The sequence below is a fragment of the Protopterus annectens genome, chromosome 3.part0 (assembly GCF_019279795.1).
Source record: "Protopterus annectens isolate FY-2018-M chromosome 3.part0, PAN1.0, whole genome shotgun sequence".
NCBI lineage: Eukaryota > Metazoa > Chordata > Ceratodontiformes > Protopteridae > Protopterus > Protopterus annectens.
The window spans coordinates 572,488,472-572,514,107 of record NC_056731.1 but is presented as its reverse complement, the minus strand read 5'-3'; positions in this window follow the sequence as shown (position 1 = coordinate 572,514,107).

Here is a 25,636-nt window from a genome sequence, read left to right as displayed (position 1 = left end):
ATTAGTTGAGCTTGCTCAGTGCACGGTGCACTAATCCTTTTTTTCCATACTTTTAAAATCTGCTTATAATAGTGTTCCAATATGAAGACCCTTCCTACTAATCTATTCATTGGAGTATATCAGTTGGACACACCCTCATATGATTCTGCTTCTGTGAAAATGAACTTAGAAATTTACTGTCATTTTATTAGATTAGCATATTATGTTTCAGATATACCACTTTCATTCACTGTTGCTTTGCAGGAAAATAGTGCCCTGAAGCTTAAAATATAATTTACTAGTAGGTGAAATATGAGACAGTTCACAATTACATTGAAGACTAAATTGAGGACAGTTGTAAATTCTACTTCATTTCATTCAGAAATAATTGCTTCCTTAACATTTTCTGTGTTATATATTCTTTGTCATTTCACACTCCAATATTACAACAAAAAGTACTGCAATATAGTTAAAGTGACCTAAAATAATGCATTTATATGCTTGCCAATGGAAAAATATTCCATTTTATATATTGGAGTCTTAAATACATCTTCCTGGCATACCAGCAGGAAGAAGTTATTTTAGCCTCTTTATTATTGATTAGTTAAAAAAGAAAGGGCCTGAGAAATGGGATACTGCTAACCACATGTTAGTAGAATAAGGGTTTGAATATACAGATCCTGAGCTTCAGGAAAAAAAAAAACCTTCACGTAAATTACAATTGCAACTGCCACTAGGTGTAGTTAATGTGACTGCATAAAATATGATTCTTAGGCATGTTAAACCACAACGAGAAAGACCTCAGAATACTAAGCAGCTCTTTTATGCAGTATTCACCACTGGCAACCAATGTATTGTGATAGCAATTTCACCCTTTCATACACTTTGCCACACACATGCAGATATTCATACACACACACACATGCAGATGTTCATACACACACATACACACAGACACACACACACACACACACACACACACACACACACACATAGATTCATACATCCCTACTGCTACTTCTGCACTTCATCTTCCATAACTTTACTTGTAAAGTGGTCTGCCCCACTGAAAGTAAAGGAGGAATGTGGCATTTTGGTTGTGCTTATTAATACATACAAGTAATTATTTGAATTAATTACTTGTGTAACTCATTTTCCGCAGGAACATCATAAGGAAGGCAATACCTAATTAGCATTAATCTTTCACCAGGCATGCCTCATTAACATATAGCATATCTGCGGAGTTGCATGTCTCATTAACATGCAGCATAGCTGCAGAACTGACCCACCACCATGATTCTACCAACCATGTAATGTCACTGTGGTGGGCCTGAATCTGAATCAGAAAGGGCATCTGGAGTGGTTGGCTGGTGATGTTAAGGCTTACTATTCACAGAAGCCCATTCTGAATCCCAGCCTGACTGCATGTTTTTGTACCTCTCCTTTGCAAAAAGCCCAAAAGTCCACTAATTGACAGCACAAAAATGATCTAGACCTTAATTACATAAGCTCTCCAGACCTAGCTTTCATTCTGCTAAAAACTGTATTTTCATGAATGTGAAATAATGAAATCCAATATTCTGGTATGTCAGGAAAAATATGTGCTTCAGTCCTTCTTCAAATATTCATTTAAGGCAAATGTTCTTTGTTTGGTTTTCTTCAACAGCTTATGTAAATCTGCATTTAAAATATTTATTGTAGCTACATAATGAACAAACACAAATAATTCAATTGTACTGATGTAAGCAACTCTAAATTCCAAACAATATAATATCTGCAGAATGGCAGATATGTATTCAATATACTTTTCAACACCTCTTATTTTTCACATCTATGAAATCTTAGCATTTAAATCAAACTTTGGTTTTAGCATTCTTTGCCATCACATTATCACAACATATTATGTTTTAGCATTTTAAATATCTGTATTTTCAATTAACTGGTATGTGCAGCATAATCATTATTTAATGGTATTAAATCTAGTTTTCACAGCTGCTTGTTTTCATGGGTGCTGTGAAAGGTTTGATAAGACTAAATGGCTTCTGCAGTAAACAAATATGCATGTGGAGTTTGCATAAATCAATCCCTGTTCTACAGGATCAACCTCTTTCACAGATCATTACCTAAACCATTGCACTAAGAGACAGCTTTACACCTAATATTCCTTAATATTGTGACTGAAACTCTGTAGGGAGGTGCCAGTTTTCAGAGTTTAAAAGGATTTCTATATCCTCCCAAAACTTTAAAAATATTATTGGATGCTGCTTGAAGCTTGTGTACATGATTTGTTTCATTTCATTATGGATCATTGTTGTTGTTCTTCTGTCTGTCTGTCTCTCTCTTTCTCCAGTCTTTCTCTGCCATCTAGTAGCTACTAATGTTCTATTAGAGTCTATTAGAGATATCATGAAAGATTTATACACCCCCCCCCAATTATGCATCACTTACTACAGATTATAATAGCCACAGTCTCTTGCTTCTTATGTTTAAATACATCAGTGACAATACAGGCTTAGCTATTGCTTTCTGAACAGGATGAAGACAGAGAGAGAGAGAGAGAGAGATAGAGAGAGGGAGGAAAAAGTAGCTTGTTTATGTATTCAGAATGCATCTGCTGTCTTTATGTATTGTGACTTTGAAAGTAGCCTTGTAAGGCTTATTTTAAAAATGCATAAAAAACTTGCAAGACAGTTTGCTAAAGCACATTATTAAGTTTTCTCTTTAACACTTGCTCAATGACATTTACTTGATTAACTGGTTGACCCCTAGCTCTCTGTTGGTCTTCAGTGCACATTTAATTGAGTAAAATGTCATGTCATGTCATTGCACATAATGTAGCCTTCTACAATTTCTGTAACAGAAATACAGTAAAATCGTTCCCTTCTTAAAACTGCTTGGGGAAAACATTGCTCTTGGGAAGAATATATTATGGACAGTTGAATACGTATGTGTTGAATATCATTGCAAGTCTTTGCTAAGTATTTGCTTAGCATTGGGAAGAGTTCTCTCTCTTTTTTTTTTAGCCTGACCTAATGATCCCTCCACTTCAGTATGTTATAATAATACAAGGGCAACACTCAGGCAAATCATTAGTGTAAGAATACAGCTGCTTTCTATTATTCACTCTTCAGCTAATTAAAAAAAAATGTTTGTAGGATTCAATAGGCTCTGTGTAGGTTTTGTGCAGAGCCTACATGGAGTGTTTTCGTGTATGTGACATTCTGCAAAAATCTGGACAGTTGGGAGGTATGATGCAGATAGCATTTCCATGTAAGGTTGCTGACCATAAAAGTGGATGGTAGGACAGCACAGAAATTGCTTTTCCATTATTTAAACTTATTTAGGGCACTGCCGTAGATGATTTTCCTCATTTCAACTATGTCCCCAATTTTTTTTTTTTTTTTAATTTTTTGGGGCCAGTGTTTGCTTGATGCATCGCTTAGCACAAACATGTTTTGCTGTGCTCATCTGGTTTGTGCAAAGCACAGCAGTGCACAATCTGGATGAATGAGCCACCCAGGTTGCAGACAGGGCCCAGACAGCTGCAAACATAAATGAGATGCAGTCATTTAACACTATTGGTCATCACACAAACATAGTAATAAGTGTTGCACTGTGAATGACAGCGAGAACTTTACAATGGATAGTATGATAGGGAGTGTCATGTCACTAATCCTGTGGCAACAGGTGTTAAGTATAGGTCTGGAGTACAGACTGTCCGGGGTTCTAGTACAGGGTGTGCAAACTTTGTTCTACTGTTGTGACATTGCAGATTATAGCAATGAAATGCAACATACACAGCTGTTTTCTCAACCTTCTTGTGGCAACAGCTGTAACTATACGACTGCTGTAGACATGGTCCATTTGACTAACACATTTACATGAGTGCCTGTATACCAAATAACCTTGAAATTGCACTGCTCATCACTGTTGTGATTCACTTACCATCACACAAACACATTGCCCACCAGTGCGCACCCTTGACTAATGAGTTTGCGCAATGCTAAGTGATACACAACTTTTTCAAATGTTACAAAACCAAAAAGTGTGCACTCTCAGTAAGTGTGATACATGCAATTGGTTGGAAAACATGAGGATGCAAAATGCAATTAACTGGAAATGCACATTCTATATTGGGCTTGAGTTATGGTAGATATGTTTGGTGTTTCTGGTGAGGAAGTGCACTTCCGAGTGCAGAGGTGGGGTGTTCAGGAGTCCAAAGTCTTCATTGGACTCCTAGTTAATGAGTATGGGCCCTGGTTGCTGCAGTGGGACTATTCAGGCTCAGTATACAAGTCTGAAACCTGGAATAGTATTGCCAGGGCTTTGATCAGTGCTACAGGTATCCCCTGCATTGGTGAACAATACCGGCATCATTTTGATGACCTCCAGAGATGGATGTGGGATACCCTTGACCAATGAATCATGGAATAAGTATAGGAGAAACCCCACAGATGTGTAAGTATTAATTATAGTGACTAATTGTAAGAGTTAAAAGCTGCATATAGTCAAGACTAATATTCATAATGGCATTCTGTTCTGTTTTTTATACAGCTGCCATGGAGAGAGAATTGAATGTAAGGTCCCATGCCACATGTATGTCAAGAATGCAAGGAGCATATGGTATGTATGCATCAGAACAGTACAGTTATTGTAGCATTAAAAGTTAAAGACAGCTTAGTTGGTAGTTAATACAGTTGTATTAAATTGAACATGCATATCTCAACTGTAAAAGAAAGTATGCATGCCTTAGTGTGTACACAAAGCAACAGTTCTATATTCTGAACTAACAGTGAGCATACATCTCTAAACTTTAAAAAAAAAGTATGCATGCAGTTATGTGTAGGACAAAATAACAGTACAGTATTAGAGAGTAATCAGTGGTTGTGGGTTCACAAACCACACTTCCCAGATAAACAATACTGCTAGGTTTTCATCATTATTATAATGTAACTTCAGACCTCTATACAAGTGGCACAAATAACCTGCTGTAAACTGTAATCAGTATAACTGGAACATGCACATGTGCAATATATGCACAAATCAAAGACTGATGGCTGCAGTATGTACCTCTGTTATGAACTGGGTCATCTTAAAAGTAATAAAGAAATGTGTTAGGAGTTTGTAGTGTCAAAAGTAAAGGTAACAATAGAGTCAAATAATTGTATCAATGCTTTGTATGTCATATTTGAAGTTATAAATGTTCTCCTTTTTTTCTCTCACCCAAACCCTTCTCTTCTCTTTTTATTTCTGTTTTATTTGTTTTTTTCCCCCACACAGCACAGTGAGGTCAGCCTGACACATAGGATCCTCCTTCCCCCACTCCACCTACTACAGCCCAGCATGTATGGTGCACAACCTGGCAGCATCCCTCTTCTGCCCTGCACTACCTGGCCCCCTCAAGTAGTTCTGCCCTGGAGGATAGGTTTGTGGCTCCCTCCAGGAGCAGTGGCATTGGTGGTGAGTTTATCACACAAGAAAAACTGCCAGGAATGGTGTGTAGAATTGTATTCCATACTGTAGTTGGATGCCTATGCAGCATAAAACATCTGCTCTCCATCCTGGTTCAGAGTACCTGAAGGAAATGTAGACATTGGGCACTGCAGCCAGTGGTGCAGCTAGTTGACAGTGATGACAGGCCACTAGGTGAGGACTCGATTCTCACTGTCACCCAGCTTGACATGCATGGGACCTTAATTTCCCCACCCTCTCCCCAACCATGGTATTCACCCACATCTTGTGTCCTTCATCTTCCCTGGATTTTGTCTTGCATGTCCTGTCTGTCTGCCATTACGTCTCCACCTATCCAACTTAACTGACCCAGACATACCCAAGTCCCTTCCCCAACATTCCTCTCTCTATGAAAAAAACAAACAAAGGGCACCTCTCCCAAAAAAAAATCATCTCATACATAGCTGTCCATTTTACATACATGTGTTGTTGCCACCCTTGATTTGGTCCATTTGGCTATGCAACATGATTGTGCTGTGGTGACCCTTCACTCTGGAGGTGACAGTCTAAATTCAGTTAATATTGCACATATATGATCATGTTTTACCGTTGAAAAAATGGATAGCTATGGTTCTTTCCTATATCACTCGTACATTCCTGGCCTCCTTTCACTTTGTTTTTTCCCATGCTTGTTCCCCATTTCACCACTTTCCTGTTTTCCCCATTTCTTTTATTTAAAGCATAATTGCACAATGGTACACATTGCACTCTAATGGGAAGTAAAGGTGAATGGCAGCAATATAAGCAAATGTATTTAAAAGTATCATACACACTTGTAAAATTACTACTTACACCTGTATTTGAACCCAGTAATACCTGCCTTCTACAATGCATTAACATATGCTGACACAAAGTCAGTTAGGTAGCAGATGCATTTTATACACTCAATATTAACTGTCATAGTTTAGCAAGGATTTCCTTTTGTACTCCTCCATGCTTGCTCCCCATATCACCAATATCATATCTTCTCCATTAATTTTGTATGGAGTATCATTACATGATCCCCAGTAATGTCTTACAAAGCATTATTATGTCATACCCATTGAGTTTTACAAAGCATTAGTGTGAGATGGTGTGCATCACACACCATCAGTAAGTAATGCAACCACAAAAGTAGTTCAATGAATTAGCTACAGCTGTATTTGGAACCAGTACCATCTGGCCACAAAAAGGAACATAAAACTGCATTAAATGAATTAATACCTGCAGCCAGAGAGTCAGTTAAGTAGTAGGTGTATACAGCAGCAGCAGTTAAGTCTGCCATTTGCTTTACAGTCTCTAAAATACAACTGCTATGCAACTGAATCGTTATCACCATCTATTAATGCACTAATACATTTAATTTTTGGGTCAGATGGTACTGGGTTCAAATCCAAGTGTATGTAACAGTTTCAAATACTTTTACATGTAAATCCAAATTCTAAAGTGTGATAGTTGGTATGGAGTCTCTAAAATATTCCTGCTAATTAACTGGCTCTGTGGCAGCAGGTGTTCATGCATTCAGTGGAGTAATATGTATGTTTTGAGACTAGATGGCACTAGTTTCCAATACAGCTGTATATAACACATAACTGCTTTTTGCTGTAGACCCATATTGGTGTGTGATGCACACCATTGTGCAATTATACTTTAAAGAAAAGAAATGGGAAAGCTAGGAAAGTGGTGAAATGGAGAGCAAGCAGGGGTAAGAACAAATTGAAATGAGGGCAGGAATGTGTAGGAGGGATGTAGGAAAGAACCATAGCTATCTGTTTCTTCAACTGTAAAAAATGTTCAGATGTGCAGAATATTAGTTGAACCCCAGAGAGAGGGATGAGCACAGCACAATCATTTTGTATACCCAATTGGACCAAATCAAGTGTGTCAAGATGACACGTATGAAATGGAGAGCTATGTATGGGACAACTTTTTTTTGGGACAGGTCCCTTTTTTTGAGAGAAAGAGAGGAATGTTGGGGAAGGGACTTAGGTATTTCTGGGGCAAATAGGTTTGAAGGTGAGGAAGCAATCAGACAGACAGGACATACAAGTCAAGACATGGACAGTGAAGGATGCAAGAAGTTGGAGTGAGGGTGGGGATATTGCAACCCATGGATATCAAGTTGTGTGACAGTGACAATTGAGTCATCACCCACTGGACTGTCATCACTGTCACCTCACTGTGCCAATGGCTGCAGTGTTTGATGTCTGTGTGTCCACATGTTATTCAGTACAATCATGAAGAGCAGTGTCTCCATCCAGTGTAGGCAAGCACCAGCTGTGTAGAGCACAATCCTACACACCAACACTGACAGTTCATTGTAGCAGATAAAATCATCACCTTTGCCACTACTCCTAGAGGGGCCCACTGGCCAATCCTGTGGGGCAGATCTACCTGAGGGGACAGGTAGTGCAGTGGCGGCAGATAGGGTGCTATCAGGTTGCATCCCAGACATGCTGGGCCTTGGAGCTGTTGCCAGTAGAGTTGGGGCAGGTGGATCCTGTGGAGCAGGCCTAACCCACTGTGTTGTGGGAAAAAACAGAAAAAAAACAACAAAGAGAACATACAGGTTGGGGTGAGAGAAAAACAAGGGAGAATATTAGCAACTTCAGTTGTGATATACAATGCATTGATACAATTATTTGACTTTATTCTATTACCTTTACTTTTAAAACTACCGACTCCTAACAAATATATTTTATACTGTTAAGACTACCCAGTTCCAAACAGATGCACAATATACTACAGATTGCAGCAACCAGTCCTTGATGTGTACATACATTGCACATATGTGTGTTCCAGTTATACTGATAACAGTTTACAGCAGGCCATTGGTGCCACTGCTGTACAGGTCTGACATTACATTGCAATACTGAAGAAAATTTAACAGCATTGTATTTTTGGGAAGTGTGGTTTTGAACCCATATCCTCTGACTACTCACTAACTGTTGTTTTGGTCTACAGAATAATGCACACATACTTTCCTGTTACAGTTGAGAGATGCATGCTCAAAACTGTATAATAAACCAACAAAGGTGTCTTTAATTTTAATACTAAAATAACAGTACTGTTTGGATGCATCCATACCACATGTTTCTTGCATCCATGCCAATCTAGCGGCATGGGTTTGGACATTCAGTTCTAGGTCTGTGATGGCTGTGGAAAAAAAAACAAAACAGAACAGAATACTATTATGAAGAGCAGTTGTGACTATATCCAGCTTTTAACTATTACAAGCAGTTTCTATAAGTAATACTTACACATTTGTGTATTGTGAATGGGGGATTCCTACATTCCTTAATCCAACATTTGAGGGTATCTCTCTTCCTCATTTCAGGGAAACTGTAGTGATTCCTACATTATTCAGCAGTGTGTGTGGGATAATATTAGTACTGGTCAAAGCCTGGGCAAGACTATGCCATGGCTCTGACTTGTAATCTGTGCCACGATAGTCTCTCTGCAATAGCCTGGGCCCATGTTCATTCACTAGGAGTACAAAAAACACTTTGGACTCCTGGACATCCCATCTTTGAGCACAGAATCTCAAAACCTCTCCATGAACGTGTGCCATGCCTATCACAGATCAAGACTAATGTAGAATGATGGTTTCCCACCAATTGCAGGTATTGCACTTACTTAGAATGTGCACTTTTTGCTGTTGAAACATTTGAAAATGTTGCACATCACTTACCATCATGCAAACATAGTGCTTGAGGGTTCATACTGACAAACAATGTGTTTGCGTGCTGGACAGTAGTATTAATTGAATGCATCCGGTTTATGTTTGTGGCTGCCTGGGCCCTGTCTGCTTCCTGGGTGGTCCATTCAACCAGTTTGTGCATTGCCTGTCTACATGCAAACCAAATGAGAATAGCCAAACACATTTGTGATAAGTGTCACATCATGCAAACAGTGCCCCCCCCCCAAAAAAAAATGAGAAATAGTTGAAAGGAGGAAAATCAGTCTATAGCATACACAGTAGAAAATGTTAGTATACATGTCATATGTCAACATAAATCAGGATTCCAACTCTCATTACAATACACTTTCAGAAAACAGAATGGGTGCCTTATCCATCTTTGCCACACAAACAGCTTTGCAGCAAAGAAATTAAGTAATTCCTCACACAATCAAGTGCAACTGAAAGTACACTAATATCAAAACATAAACTATTTATGCATTTATTATATTTAATATATTTTGATGCAGTGCACTTAGTGATTGCACAACCTGTTATGATTATTCCTTGCAAATATACAGCTCTGTCTTACCTTTCTGTATTTCTTGGTCATTCATTGGGTTTCTGTCCAGATCTTAGAGACATGCAGTGCGTAAGCCAGGCTATATCATTTACCTTGCAGTGTGTAATGTGTGAGGATATTAACTGGGAATACTATGATATGCAGTTGCCATCAAATGAAGGGCAGGTTGGGTGGCGCAAACAAGCATAGACTGCTCTTTTGGGGTGGGGGATCAAAGGCAAGTTCCTGTTATGGCACATGCAAGCACACACTGTTCTTTTGATGGGGGGGGCAAGCTAAGCTACTGTTATGGCACAAACAAGGATATGTTGCTGTTGTTACTCTCCTTTTTGCATCCTGCCTGTTTGATCTTTTGAGGGTTGTGAAATCAGAAAATGCAATGTGTCTTATTACTTTCTAAATTCTCTCTGTAAAAATTTTCCATTTCAAACATAGGGAGCTAAACTGATGGTATGCAGTAATCATCAGTACTTTTTATGAGGTATGAATGTGTGAATCTTTGATGCCTGAGGTGTATTACTTGCTAATGGACACATACAAGTCAAATAGCTCTCTATTGTCACATGTTACATTAATTTCTGTACAAATCTCCCACCTTTTACTTGCTTACTGTACCAAGTGATTAAATAGAACAATATGCCATAATATTACTATACAATACAGTACATGTTCAGGACTTATCTTGTAAATGTAGCAGTTGCTACAGTGTTAGTTTAGGGCTGACTGTGACACAAGCAGTACGCAACCAATACATGGGGGGGGGGTAAATGCTCTGGCTCTGAGTTGAGGCTGGCATAGGTCACAGAGTTCCTGTAGTATGTCCTTGTCCACCCTATAGCACTATACAATGTCCATGTTGTGTATGTTGTGAAAAGTTCAATGTAGCCTGAAAACTCTTCTCTGTCTTGGCCTAGACCTATTGGCAATAGCAGCAGCATTGCCTGCAGCCTCTAGTACATACAAATGGATTAAACAGCAGCAGCTCCTAACTTTCTATCTGTGTAGATTTTCTTTATCTGTACTCCACAACATTTGAAATCCACAGGAAAAACCAGCATGGAGTGAACATGGATGCTTTATAACTTCATGAATAGCTCCACCAGATTGGTCCATTAGTATGAAATTCAGTGGTTTATGATGTAATTAGCATCTCTGAAACACAGGTTAAGACAGATGCAATCCATTAATAATGTACTCCATGACAAAAAGGCAAATACGTAGCTAGCCAAACTGGTGATAAGAACACTTGCAACATGCTTGCAGGACTTCACCGAAGTGTATTTCTTCACAAAATATCTTTACACAGGAGTATTGAACTCCAGCAGGTATGCTCCAGTTTGTTACCTACATAATGCATATGCTGGAATATATTTATGAATAATGTGAAATAATGGCTTTTATACTTTTATCTGTATGCATTAGTTAGAAGTGTACTGATGCCATGGCCTTGTTTGTCAAACCATTTCAGAGGTACACATGATTAACATTACATGAAAATGGAATGCTGTATGACAGATATGTAAAAATGTTTCAAGGACAGGTCCTTTCAAAGCACTTTTAGCATTACAAAGATGTTTTATTAGCAAAATCGTTCATATGCCTTTTCTTTTGTATGTGAGTAGAGCAAAGAAAAGTTACTGTTATGTTACAGACTAGAATGGACTGTTAATTTGGGGGGAGCACAGCTGAGTTACTGCTATGGCACAAACAAGGATATGTTGCTGTTGCTACTCTGCTTGTTTTCCATCCTGCCTTTTGTTAGGATTTCACATCTGTAGACTGTTTTATGTTTTTCCAGCAAGTAATACTGACTGTCTACCTTTACTGTTTTATCTGAAAACAGTTACTTTGTAGTTATGTAACACTTGTGTATAATCATCCTGTTGTCTTTTAGGACACAAACAATGTCAATGAGACAGAACCCCCCACCCACCCATCCAGTGATGCAGTAAACAACATAATTCTCGGCGCTGTCTGCCAACATGGGGCTTTTCTGCTGGGAAGGGGTCAGTCCAATATGGCACACATGCTACACTTATGACAGCAGATTGCTGACAACATAAATTCTGTGGGCGACCACAACCGAACCTATGAACAGGTGTGCCACAGGGCCACTGACATGATTACCATTGCAGAGAGGTGAGCAGCTACAGTTGCCTAAGACCAAAGGGTAACTGGGGGAAGGCATGCTACAGAACCACCTCTTATCCACATTGAAGAGTTCCTGGTAATTATCCTCCATCACAGTGGAGTGGACCACAGTATGGCCTTGACGTGGGCACCACTCCTTCTCAGTCACAAGAGGAGCTTCCAGGTAGGCTTTGTTATATGGCCAGTTGAATACTGTTGTTTAGTAAAACTATTGACATAAATGTTAGTTCTGTGTCACTTGTCTTTTCTTTTTTGGGGGGTGGATTGAAGATTGCTACAGTTATAAGCTTAGCTGGAGTTGTTAGCCACATTCTTCTTGAAAGTAGAGTTAATGCAGATATAGAGGAGTACATGTATCACTCCTTGTCTTATTGTTAAATGTGATGATGTTGCCTTTACCTCTTGCTTAACTTCTTTCAGAACCGTGAGGAATCCAGCAAAATATGCTTCCTGCAGATAGTAGGACAAATAAATGTATATCAGTACTGCAGATCAATTTAAAGAAATATCATGTGTCGTTGTAAGCTTGTTGTGTGTATTGCTGTACTGTCTGTAATAGTGGCATCACTGTTAGTTGTTTAGCACATATTGCACCATAGTAGTGCAGGTATTAATGTATCAAAAACATACAAAACCAAGCAGTTCTGTCCAACAACACACCAACAGTCAGATTCCACCAACGCTCTTTATTCAACGATCTGGTACCTCGGCCATTCGCCTTCAAAGGATCACATAACAGCTTTCAAAATGAACTCATTTTATATTATAACTAAGTTAATTGATCAATTAATACAATTGAGTTTCAAAATTTAAAGTGATCTTTGCATCAAAATAAATAGTAACATTTACTTATTTTAGTTTATATAAACTGTTTTCAACCATCTTATACACTTTCAATAAACCATCAAGCACATATAAAATTCATTTGTTTAAATGTGTAAAAAATATTATACCAAAACAGTGGTGCAGTGGTTAACATTGTCACCTCACAGCAAGAGGTTCTCCGGTTCGATTCTTGGCTGGGGTGCCTTCTGTGTGGAGTTTGCATGTTCTCCCTGTGTTCGCGTGGGTTTCCTCCGGGTACTCCGGTTTCCTCCCACATTCCAAAGACATGCATCTGGAGCATTTCTCCCCGGGCCTCCGCTGAAAACAGGCTCTGTGGAACCTAGTCGGACATTCCCGGTCAACAAATGTTAAATAAATAAATAAAAATAAAAAATGCAAAACACAATAATTATTCCCCTATATAATTTACTATCAATCAAATCATATCCACATTAATAAATATAAATTAGTTTCAAATAATGTGTATGTTTATCATTCCCAAATTACTAGAAAATGAATAACAATATGTGCAATATGTGCAAGAAAATGCTCTTCTAAATTATAATTAAAGGCCCAGCTCCTGATTGAGACCAAATGGTTTCAAAGTTTTATATTTCAGTATCATCCTTGTTTCCAATTCCAAGAGTTTACCTACTGTATCATCTCCCTTACAAATAAAAGGTTTTCCCAATATACTAAATCTGAAACTATCACTGCAACCATCATGAATATCCATAAAATGCTTAGCAACAGGACTTAATACATTAAGGTTTCTTATATCCTTTAGATGTTCTAAGATTCTAGTTTTGATCATTCTTTTAGTTTGTCCTATATACCAAATGTCCTTACATGAACAACCTACTATATATACTACACTAGTAGACTTGCAATTAAAAAAATGTTTTGAAATGTGATGTATATTATAATAATGTCAATATTATTAGCTCTACTACATATACTGCATGAACCACAAGCAAAAGTACCCACCCTCATTGGGGTAGATATAATATGCTGTGCAAAATTGTTATTCAAAATTTCTCTCAAATTCTTTCCCCTTCTAAATGAAAAATTCACTTGATTAGGGAATAACTCACCAATGTTATCATCTTCACAAATTAAGTACCAAAATTTTCTAACTAATGAGACTAATATATTAGAGAAAGGAGAAAATTTAGTTGATGTTAAGTCTCTATACACCAATATCAATACCAAATGGGGTTTGGAATCCATACAAAATATGATGGGTGAGGGACCTAGAACTAATTTTCTTATTACCTTATTGGAGTTTTGTTTAACTCACAGTTATTTTCGCTTCAACAACACATATTACCTGCAAGTAAAAGGCACTGCAATGGGTGCAGCATATGCACCATCATATGCCATCATCTATATGGATTACTTTGAGAAAAAATATATTTATTCTACAAAATTTTTCAAGAATAAAGTAATCTTGTATAAACGTTTTATAGATGATTTGATTTTTATTTGCAAGGGGGATATATGTGAATTTATGGATTTTTTTGAAGTACTCAATAAAAATGAACATAATTTACAATTTTCAAATGAGATCAATAGAAATAAGATAAATTTTTTAGATCTAGTTTTGTTTGAGAAGGAAAATAAAATTGAATTTAAATCATTTAGGAAGGAAACTTCAGTAAATATGTTCTTACATGCTACTAGTATCCATCCTCAGCATCTAATAAAGGCCCTACCATATGGGGAATTCAAAAGAATTCGGGATCATACCAGTGTTAAGGAGGATATAGACGAAGAACTACATACAGTACTTATGAGACTATTGGAAAGAGGATATGAATATAATCAACTATTAAAATGTAGGGATAGTGTGATTAATAATACAAGATTAGTTGACAGAAGGGAGAACATCATAATATATCCCAATAAAAGGGAAAATAGTGCAAAGAATAATGTTGAGAAAGTGTTTTTTATAACTAAATTTTCTCCTTTCTCTAATATATTAGTCTCATTAGTTAGAAAATTTTGGTACTTAATTTGTGAAGATGATAACATTGGTGAGTTATTCCCTAATCAAGTGAATTTTTCATTTAGAAGGGGAAAGAATTTGAGAGAAATTTTGAATAACAATTTTGCACAGCATATTATATCTACCCCAATGAGGGTGGGTACTTTTGCTTGTGGTTCATGCAGTATATGTAGTAGAGCTAATAATATTGACATTATTAATAATATACATCACATTTCAAAACATTTTTTTAATTGCAAGTCTACTAGTGTAGTATATATAGTAGGTTGTTCATGTAAGGACATTTGGTATATAGGACAAACTAAAAGAATGATCAAAACTAGAATCTTAGAACATCTAAAGGATATAAGAAACCTTAATGTATTAAGTCCTGTTGCTAAGCATTTTATGGATATTCATGATGGTTGCAGTGATAGTTTCAGATTTAGTATATTGGGAAAACCTTTATTTGTAAGGAGATGATACAGTAGGTAAACTCTTGGAATTGGAAACAAGGATGATACTGAAATATAAAACTTTGAAACCATTTGGTCTCAATCAGGAGCTGGGCCTTTAATTATAATTTAGAAGAGCATTTTCTTGCACATATTGCACATATTGTTATTCATTTTCTAGTAATTTGGGAATGATAAACATACACATTATTTGAAACTAATTTATATTTATTAATGTGGATATGATTTGATTGATAGTAAATTATATAGGGGAATAATTATTGTGTTTTGTATGTAATTATATTTTGGTATAATATTTTTTACACATTTAAACAAATGAATTTTATATGTGCTTGATGGTTTATTGAAAGTGTATAAGATGGTTGAAAACAGTTTATATAAACTAAAATAAGTAAATGTTACTATTTATTTTGATGCAAAGATCACTTTAAATTTTGAAACTCAATTGTATTAATTGATCAATTAACTAATTAGTTATAATATAAAACGAGTTCATTTTGAAAGCTGTAATGTGATCCTTTGAAGGTGAATGGCCGAGGTACCAGATCGTTGAATAAAGAGCGTTGGTGGAATCTGACTGTTGGTGTGTTGTTAGACAGGTATTAATGTATTCCTGTGTTTCTTCATTTTTATCACAGGTAATCATGACAGTGGGACTGTGGGCCCTGTGCCACCATCATCAGCAGACACTGATGATGATGGTGGCCAAACTGAGGAAGAGTTAGGAGGTGCAGAGGTTGAATCTGACACAGATGTTGACATCCAGCCACCCCTTCATTTTCCACAGGCACAGCTATTAGGTCTATGCCTTCCCAGTCCACTGAACCCACAGATATTGGACGAGTGGAGGATGAGGACATTGATCAGGGACGTGTAGCCACTGCAGCTTCAGTGCCTAGTGACTCTGGCCATAGCCAAAGTGTGGGTGAGGTGCCATGCAGAAGAGTTGATAAGGGTGCTCGGAGGGGGCCTGCTGTCCTTCCTGTACCTGGTGCAGGTGTCTCTTCCCGTGTCACTCAACATATGTTTAGGGCCATCATGGTGGCACAGACATGTTCAGAAATCTACTCCAGACAAATGCTCAGGGTTGTAGATGTGGCACAGGCTGACATGCCTAACTGCTTTCACCATATTGCTGATTCACTGGCTCAGATGCATGACATATTAAAACAAGGGGTGTCTGTGATGGGCAGAGGGGTGTCTGTCATGGAATGAGCAGTGTCTGTGATTATGGAACATATGCAGGGAGGGGAACAGTATTCTTGTGGGAGTAGGTCAGCCCCCAACATCTGCTGATAGCCAATGTGGCCATACCTAGTCACACATCTGTAGTGGCAGTACTTCCACTGCTTTGTCAGTGAGTGTGCTGTCTACACTCAGACATGGCAGACCTTGGGGTCTTGGTCCAGGGCATTCCTGTGAAGGGAGCTCTTCCAGCAGACATCAGTCACATTCAGGTAGCAACACTGCATCTGACATTGAGCATCGGGATGCCAGTGCAACTCCGGGCAGAGCCAGTTCTCATTCTCAGGGGTCACACTGATGAACTGCCAACTCTACCATGCATGGCCCACAGCTGTCCAATGTACCAAGATGTAGAGCTAACACTGAGCTTGACTGTGTTCATGCAGACTTTCACACACCACTTTCACATGGTACAGACACACCTACAACAGTTACATGATTAAGTCTGCCTGCTTCACTTTCTTACTCACACTCACTCACCAGCCTTCCATGTCAGTCTAGGCCTCCTGCTCCCTACACCACATCCTTTGCAAATAATAACTGTGCCATATTCATGTTTCCTCTCTTTTGGATTCAGGGATACATAAGCTTTGTGCTGATGCACAGGGTGCATAGCTATATTAGTGCTTAGTATATCTGCATTTGTGTTGTTGAACTGATAATTGTACCTGTCACTTATATCTGCCTATCCAAGTTATACAGTGGACAGCATCATCATTTCACTACTTTATGGTGCATTCTTGTGTAAGGGTTGTGAAGTCAGAAACTGCAATGTGTCTCATTACTTTCTAACTTTTCTCTGTAATGATTTTCTAGTACAAACATTTGGTGCACATCGTAAGTCATGCCATCACATTCAGATCTCAGGGTTGTATGACAGCACTGCAGTCAAATCTCATCAGAACCATAATACAGTATAACGCTCTTTTTGCATGTACCTCACCAGACACATGCAGCAGCTGGACAGGCCACAGAGCTTTCTCATCAAGATAAGACAGGGCCTACAAACTATGCTATAATGTATAAGTATAGATTAAAAGACATGCCACTGTAATTTGTCTATTATCAGAAGAGTTAATGTCTGCCTGGTCTCCAGGCCAGTGTGTAATCATGCCCTGGTGGTATGACTGCATATGCAATAATCTGATATAGCCAATGACATCAGCATTGTCTGTTGAACATATGGTAATAACAGTCTCCCACAAAATACATGCCATTGGAGAAGTAACTGTAGGATAGCATGTCTACTCTGCTGAATAGACACACACACACACCAAGGTGACTGCAGTGAGAACAGATCCTCTACCTAAGTGCAATAAACACAGAACACAATAAATTACTCAAGTACCACAGCACAAGTCTGACATTTAAGTGGCTGTAGGTCAACTTATAGTGGATGACAGCAGGCCCTGTGGCAGTCAATACGTTGTGAGAGCTGCATGAAATGGATGTCTAGGCTTGTGCAATTATCAAAATACTGGCAAGATTGTAGGCTAGCACAGCTACTCTGCTAACTAGACACACACACACACACACATACACACATACACACACACACACACACACACACACACACACACACACACACACACACACACACACACACACACACACACACACACACACAAACACACACTTGACTGCAGGAAAACAGAACTCCTACCTATCTATGTGCAGAGACTACAGAGCCCAGTCCCACAGTACAAGTCTAATTCCTACATGGCTGCAGGTCAACATATACTGAATGGCATCAGCATCCCACATGGTAGACAGAAGAAGTTGGGAGGCCCACCTGGAATGGATCTGTAGGCAGGTGCAAGTATCAAAATACTGTCAATTTATGGGTTTGGGACAGTAACTGCAGGATACACACACACACACACACACACACACACACACACACACACACACACACACATACATACACGCACATACACAGTTGACTGCAGTGAGAACAGAACCCCTACCTAAGTACACAGACTACAGAATTCAGTTCTTCACGCAAGCACCACAGCACAAATATGACCTACACAACACTGCAGGTGAACTTATATTAGATGACATCAACAGGTCATGTGGGGACAAGAGGTTGGGAGGCCAGCATAGGCCCATAGATTCATAGGTTCATATACCAGTAGCATAACAGCACTAGGGTGTGTAGAAGCCTAACCATGTAAAAACACAAGTACTCTTATTGAGCATAGTTGGATGTTTGAGTTTAGCAGAGTAAGGTTGTGAGCACCACCAACTGGGCCTGCTCATGAAGGAGCACACAACATTATATATTACACTTTGTAATGTAGTTGATATAAATGTGGAAACAAATACTGAGACCCCAGGGTTGTACTGCTTGGAGGGGCAATACATGGATGTATTGTAAATATATGACATATACTTAGACCATTCCCTTAGTTTGCAATTTTTCCATATTTGGTTTTATGTCATATAAAAGAAATGAACAATAAACACCAATAAAACAACATCATATATACAGCTCCATAGCACAGTGAGCATCGGGTTTGTGCAATGGTTAACAAAGTGTATTCGCATGTGAGTTACACCTGTTTGAGAATAGGTAAGCAGTGTGCAAACATGAGCCACATTGCTAATGTCTGACAAGCAGAATGTAGCAGTGCATGTATAGGCAATTGTGTATGTGTTTTTCACAAAAGTTAAAGCCATGCTGATGCAGATAGCAGGAATACATTTGCAGGACTATAGTACACAATATACCTGCAGTCATACATTTGATGATAAATTTGATAATACATAGATTACTACATCAGTAACAGTAATTTTATATGGAGTATGCTGTATTCATACCCAGAACCATGTGTATGCCACTCCTACATTTACACCTCTCATCACAGGAATGTTGAGGAAACAGCTGTCTATGTTGCACTATATTGCTATAAACTGCAATGTCACAGCAGTAAAACAAATGTTGCACACTCTGTACTAGAACCCAGTACCATCTGTCCCTTGGCCAGATTTTTACAATGGCCAAGGGCATTCATTGAATGTATCCAGTTTCTATTTTGGGCTGTCTGCTTCCTAGATGGTCTAGCATGCTTTGTCCAAACCAGATAAACACAGCCAAACCTGAAATGTATTTATTCCCAACTTCCACTGTTTGTGCTATGCTGTGCATTGTGCAAAAAGTGCAATTAAAAACAGGAAGAATAAGACAAAAATGTAACAATGGACACATATAAGTAAAATAAGTGTCTGCTGTCACATGTTAAGGTACTTTCTGTACAAATCTACCACTATTTATTTGATTACTGCACCAAGTTAACTTATTCCCTCCAGTATAGCTCTTTTGAGTGTGTACCTTTAACTCCCAGTGGGTGTGGCGTCAGCCTTTAAAAAATGAAGTTATCACCTTACAATGCTAACAAATAGTCATTGACATAGGTCAAATATCAGTACAATTGTGTTTGCCATCATGTATGCTTCAAGTAAAACATTCTATCTTGTATGTAGCATGGTTTTGGAATTGTTAATGCAAATATAAACAAGCAATATTTGACGCCTTGAGGCGCAGTAGGAGGTAATTGCAGATGCACCTGGAGACGTCACTCAGATGTAATGAGTTAAGCAATATAATGATATGTCATAATATTATTAAAGAATACATTCTAGGTTCAGGACTTACCTTGCAAATGCAGCAGTTGACACAATTTTATTTCAGGGCTAAAATGTCCTTGTCTCTACTCCCATGGTATTGAAGTATTCAGGAAAAAAACAGAATGGAGGCTACATGGATGCTTTATAGCTTGTTGAATAGCTCCACCATACTTAAAATCACCTGCTTATGCTGTAATTAGCAGCTGTGAAAAACATCTCCTGCTTTACTGAATATGTCAAATCCATTAGTGTGTGATGTGCATCTACATGACGCTGTGCACATCAATGCAAAATTTAAAGCTATGGTGAACCAGATAGCAGGAATACATTTGCAGGACTATAGTACACAGTATACCCCGTAGTCATACATTTGATGATAAATTTGATAATACATAGATTACTACATCAGTAACAGTAATTCTGTATCGGATATGCTGTATTCAAATACAGGACCATGTGTATGGCAGTCCTGCACTTACACTTGTCACCACAAGAAACACAGGTAATCTTACTATTCGTTTTCTCCATTTCTGTGATACCACACAAACATGCAGCTCAAAAAGGGGTGGAAAGGTTGCAGTGGTTGTACTAGAACCCAGAACCATCTATACTCTAGGCCTGCACATGCACATGCTGCCACAGGAATAGTTATGTGACAAGTACCAAGAAACCTGCCATTCATTCCTCCATTTCCCTTGGTTGTGTAAGTGCTGCGTCATGCAAACAATGACAAAAATGAAAAAAAAAATTAACTTTAAGCAGACAGAGATGACACATTTTAACAAACAAAGAGGATGAAAAAGAACTTGTGAATTGTGCACTGCTTACATGCACATTCACCTTCACAGACCTACATGTACACCTCTTTATGTGTAACCTTACACACACCTCAGATGTCATCATTCATTGTTGCCATCCATTGAAAAAGAACACTGTAGAAGTGCCTACATGAAGTGAACATCCCAAAGTGGTTACAATTTTTTGGGATGCAGCAATTTTAATGAATGTTGACCTCATTTGTATCTTTACCATGCTGGCACCCTGAATATGTTTGGTCGGTAACCATGTAAGCAGGGAAACTGAAGGGGAGCCCAATGTACGCACAAGGGAGGGTATTACTTTGCTATATATCTGCACAGAGGAATACAGGTTTTGATAAAATTTGACTGTATCCATCAGATACATACTGCATATGTTTACATGACAGTATGTTAGCTGTCTACATTAGTTATGAATATATTTTTCATTGTGGGTGGTGGAGCAAAGCTGCATTTATGTCATGGTATTTAAAAAGAAATTGTTGCTATTTTTAAACTAATTTTCTAGCATCCACCATTGTCTAATAATGTCATAATATGTGTGGGGCTACATGTTATGGTCAGTTCTGTACAAATCTATTCACTTTTACTTGCTCTTGTTTCTGTGCAGACTCCTTTCCTTGGCTGTATTCAGAAAACTTTCTAATACATGGGCAACATGAGCACAGAGTCTACATGGTTGCTTTACAGATTGTTGAATCACGCCACTGTCTTAGTTTGCTTCATTAGCATTCAAATCAGCTACTTATGCTGTAATTTGCATGCCTTGGAGATTGCATGTTTGCATGTGAGTACACACCACTACACAGAGTTTACTGAATCTATAAATATTAGTGGCTGTATGCGCAAAAATTACAAAAAATGAGAGTGTGGGCTTTATTGAATCCCCGCAGTATGTTTTTACTTACATTTTAAGATCACACAATCTTGTAGTTAAAAATGTAAATATAATATAAAGCAAGGAAACTGTAACACTAATGTAAAGCTCAGTTCACAAACATAAAACAATGTGATAGTTTGTGGTGTTTACTAATCTGTAACACATGCCTTTAAGTATAAGGATCTGACATGGTTAAGAATCAATATAATTCATCAGGAATTTCTTTTCAGGTTAAATTTCATTTTATGGAAATCTAGTACTGAGATTCTTGTATTAATAATACTCTCTCTTCATTATGCTACAAATGATGCTGAAAGATTATCTCCAAACCTTATTTTCTGAATTCTGGCACCTTTCATTGCCATTGATTCAGGACATCATAGAGGCAAAAAATAACCATATGATGTTGAGGAAGTTCACCCAAATTTCAGCCTCTAAAAAAATGTGCTATCCCCTAAATTGCATTGATTCACTTTCTTTGTTGCACAACTGTTTTTCTTAATCATTTATGCTGCCTAACACTGCAACCTAGCAGCTTCAGTGCTGATTTGGATTAAGTGAATAATCAAAGAATGAAAAAAGTAATGTATGGATAAATCCCCATGAAGTGGGAATCAATATGTTGTTATGTTTGTGGAATCACTTATCCAAATGGCACAATGCTTTCATTTTTGGTGGCTGTTGGATAAGGGGATTACAAAAAATTAACAGATTTCATGTCACAGTAACCTGTTTATGTGGTTTCAGCCTATGTGATAATATACTGGCATTCTGCAGGATAATTGTAAAGCATACTAAGTATAATCTTATCTTAAAATCATTTGAAAAATACATGAAAATCTTATGAAGTCCAACAAGAAGTGTTGATTACTATATACTGAGCTTACAATAGCTTTTAGAAATGTAAAGTTTTAATAAGTATATGTAAAGACAATTATTTTGTATTCATTTTTACAGACATTTATGAAAGCATTATACAGTATGTCTGGAAGTGGTTATGCTGTGTTTTCCTTCTTTTGTCATTTTTGTAGATGTTGTGGCATGTAGTACATTTACAGCTTTATCAGAGGATATAGCATGTAAATAGACACGTCACGTGCACCGTCAGTAGATTACAGCTGTTTCTAAGGAACAAATGGGGCACCTGCCATGCCATACTAACTTGTAGAGGACATTGGACCTTTAAAAGTACAGTTTGGCTGTTTGTCAAGGCTAATATGAAGTAAACATGATGACAATCTTTCATAAAATGCCTGTAATCCATCTGTAAAAGTGTTCTGGGTTTTGTTAGATTCAGTTTACAATCTATCCACATAAAAAGAACAGTTCGACTTATCATTTACAAGCTTTCTGTGGTCATCATAATCTCTTAATGACAGCCTGCAAACCATCAAACTGTTCTTTTAAAAGCAGCAATGAGTTATTTTGGATCTGCATTAATAAGTATGCATTTTATATACATTCTTTGCTGTAGGTTGCTACATTAATAAGCATAGAGCAAAGTCTTGTGATTGTTAAGGTAGCAAACTTGTAACTCTCCTCTTCCTTAGGAAAAGTTTGGCAGTTAAGCAATCATAATTGTGCTAATATAGTCAGTAGGGGTGAGGCAAATATGTGTTTTGCCACAGCATGAAATTTCTTTACTCCAACTGTAAGTTGAAGGAAAACGTTCACACAATGAAAACTTATCATGTGTAATGGCACTTCAGTTTTCAATTTTGTCATGCTATTAAGACATATTTTATATAATTGACTTTGGAAGTATCTCACTAGAACAAATTATGACCATTACAGCTGACATCTTAAACCTACCAGTACAATAGTTTCAGATTTAAATTGTAGGGATTCCATCTTCATTCAACCTGTCTCACTAGAAGCTCAGTCAGGCTAACTGACTCAATATTTGAGTAAGCCGGTAAACATATTCTGCAGTTTTTTTATCTATTCATCATTATGGGACATCATGGAAATTAAGAATAAGTTTACACAAGAGGTAGGCTTCATTTTACCTATGGTGAGAATACATTTTATCATCCAGAATCACTCACTCCAAAAATATTTTTGGAGAATATTCCTCTACAGTTGTTACTGATATAGCTACCTGCAGGGAAAGCTGAAAATATTTATTTACAATGTTACAGTCAACACATTAAGTTTTTAGAGTTTAATCCCACCCTTAGTTTAGAACATTTTGGCACTTATATCCTAAATGAAACTTAGGTTAGGAGAAATAACATTTTTAAGAACACTTTTTGATTATGTAAGCTAACATGATTATAGACCAAACAGAAGTGGTGACCGGGCATCTAAGTCAAGAACAGCCACTGTTCACACAAACTGCTTAATAGAACAGAAGATGAACACTCCAGCTGTTAAGCTGATATTAAGACAGGATATTTGCATGGTTTACATTTATCACAGCAGCATCACAACCATAGAGCTGATTAGTTTCATTAAAGTGCTATGTAGCTGTTTGAATAAATTTATCTCCGTTTGTTAAATATGAACTATGTGTAGGTTAAATGATGTTTCTTTACATTCATTAGAAAGATATATTCCATTTTATCTCACTCTAATGCTCTCTGAATGCACTCAGATTGTTCAGTTTCCTACTGGTGGGGAATGCTGTGGACAATGTTCATATAACTCAGTCTGGAAACCTTTGATCTAGAGCCTCTATAAAGATGCAGCAAAAGTTCAGTTGTGTAAGTGAGTGAACCATAATAGTAGATGGTCTAACTGATCACAGTTGCAGTAGCCTAAGCTACATAGGTTATAGCCTGCCAAGGATATGATTAACTGACCAGTTTTACAAAACTTAAGGATACCTTCCATGTTCCCTAACCGACTGCAGCTTGAGCAGAGAGCAAAAAGCATTTGCTTTCATTTATATAAATGTATGATTGACTATGTTGTAAGTGATGGTTTAATAAAGATGTTTCTTGTTAAAAAAAAATAAAGAAAGAATGGATGTTACAGCCCTGAAAGGGGCAAATATTAAGAAAGAATTTCCAGTGAAATTATACATGAAAGTGTTTAAATCCATACTGTGACACAATATACAAAAACAAAAAAGGAGGCTGGAAGGAGGGGCCAGCTTCTGAAACAGTGATTAATTATAAAATACTTTTATGGTAAATTCACTTACACATCTGCATTATCTACTACATTAAAGTCACTATTGCAGTAGGCTAAGCTATATTGGTAGATCACCATAGCTTATAAACATAAATGGAAGATGAATAACAAAAGGAAGGTGAATTCATTCAGTCATGTGTGAGCTCCTGGAGAATGCTTCTAGTAAAGCCTGTGCTGGTCTTGGAAAACAATGCAGTTTATAGTGCTTTGTAAAAGTATGTATAGATAATCCATTTGCTTCCTGTATGAAACTTAACAGTCCAGCCTTTTGCAAAATTGCACATATAAAGCCAAACTCAGTAAGAATGGGCCTTGACCCTGCCTGGAGGTGACTTGATATAGTGAGCATAGCAGAAAGAAAAAGTATGAGACATCTGGAATACATCTTCATTAATACTAGTTGTCCTTTTCTCTTATGTTTATGGAAGACAAACATCTTTCCTAAAGGACAAGTTCTGTCTAAGCAAAATGAGCTGCCTGTGGACATCCAACATAAGAAAAATTATTTCTTCTGCGTTTTAGGTTCTCAAAAGAAAACATGGAGATTAAAGGTATACTTTAAAATAAACTCTGAAGCCACTAGGTACAAAAGAAAGATTAGTTCACAAAGAAATCCTGCCCTTAAGGAAGAGCACTCTTCTTGAAGATGTCAGAGCAATTAGTACAGTTTTCCATATTAAGAACCCAAAACAGATTTATGAACTGGTTCAAATGGAATGTGTCATTTTTTTTTCAAAAAATGAAAGATCCCAAAG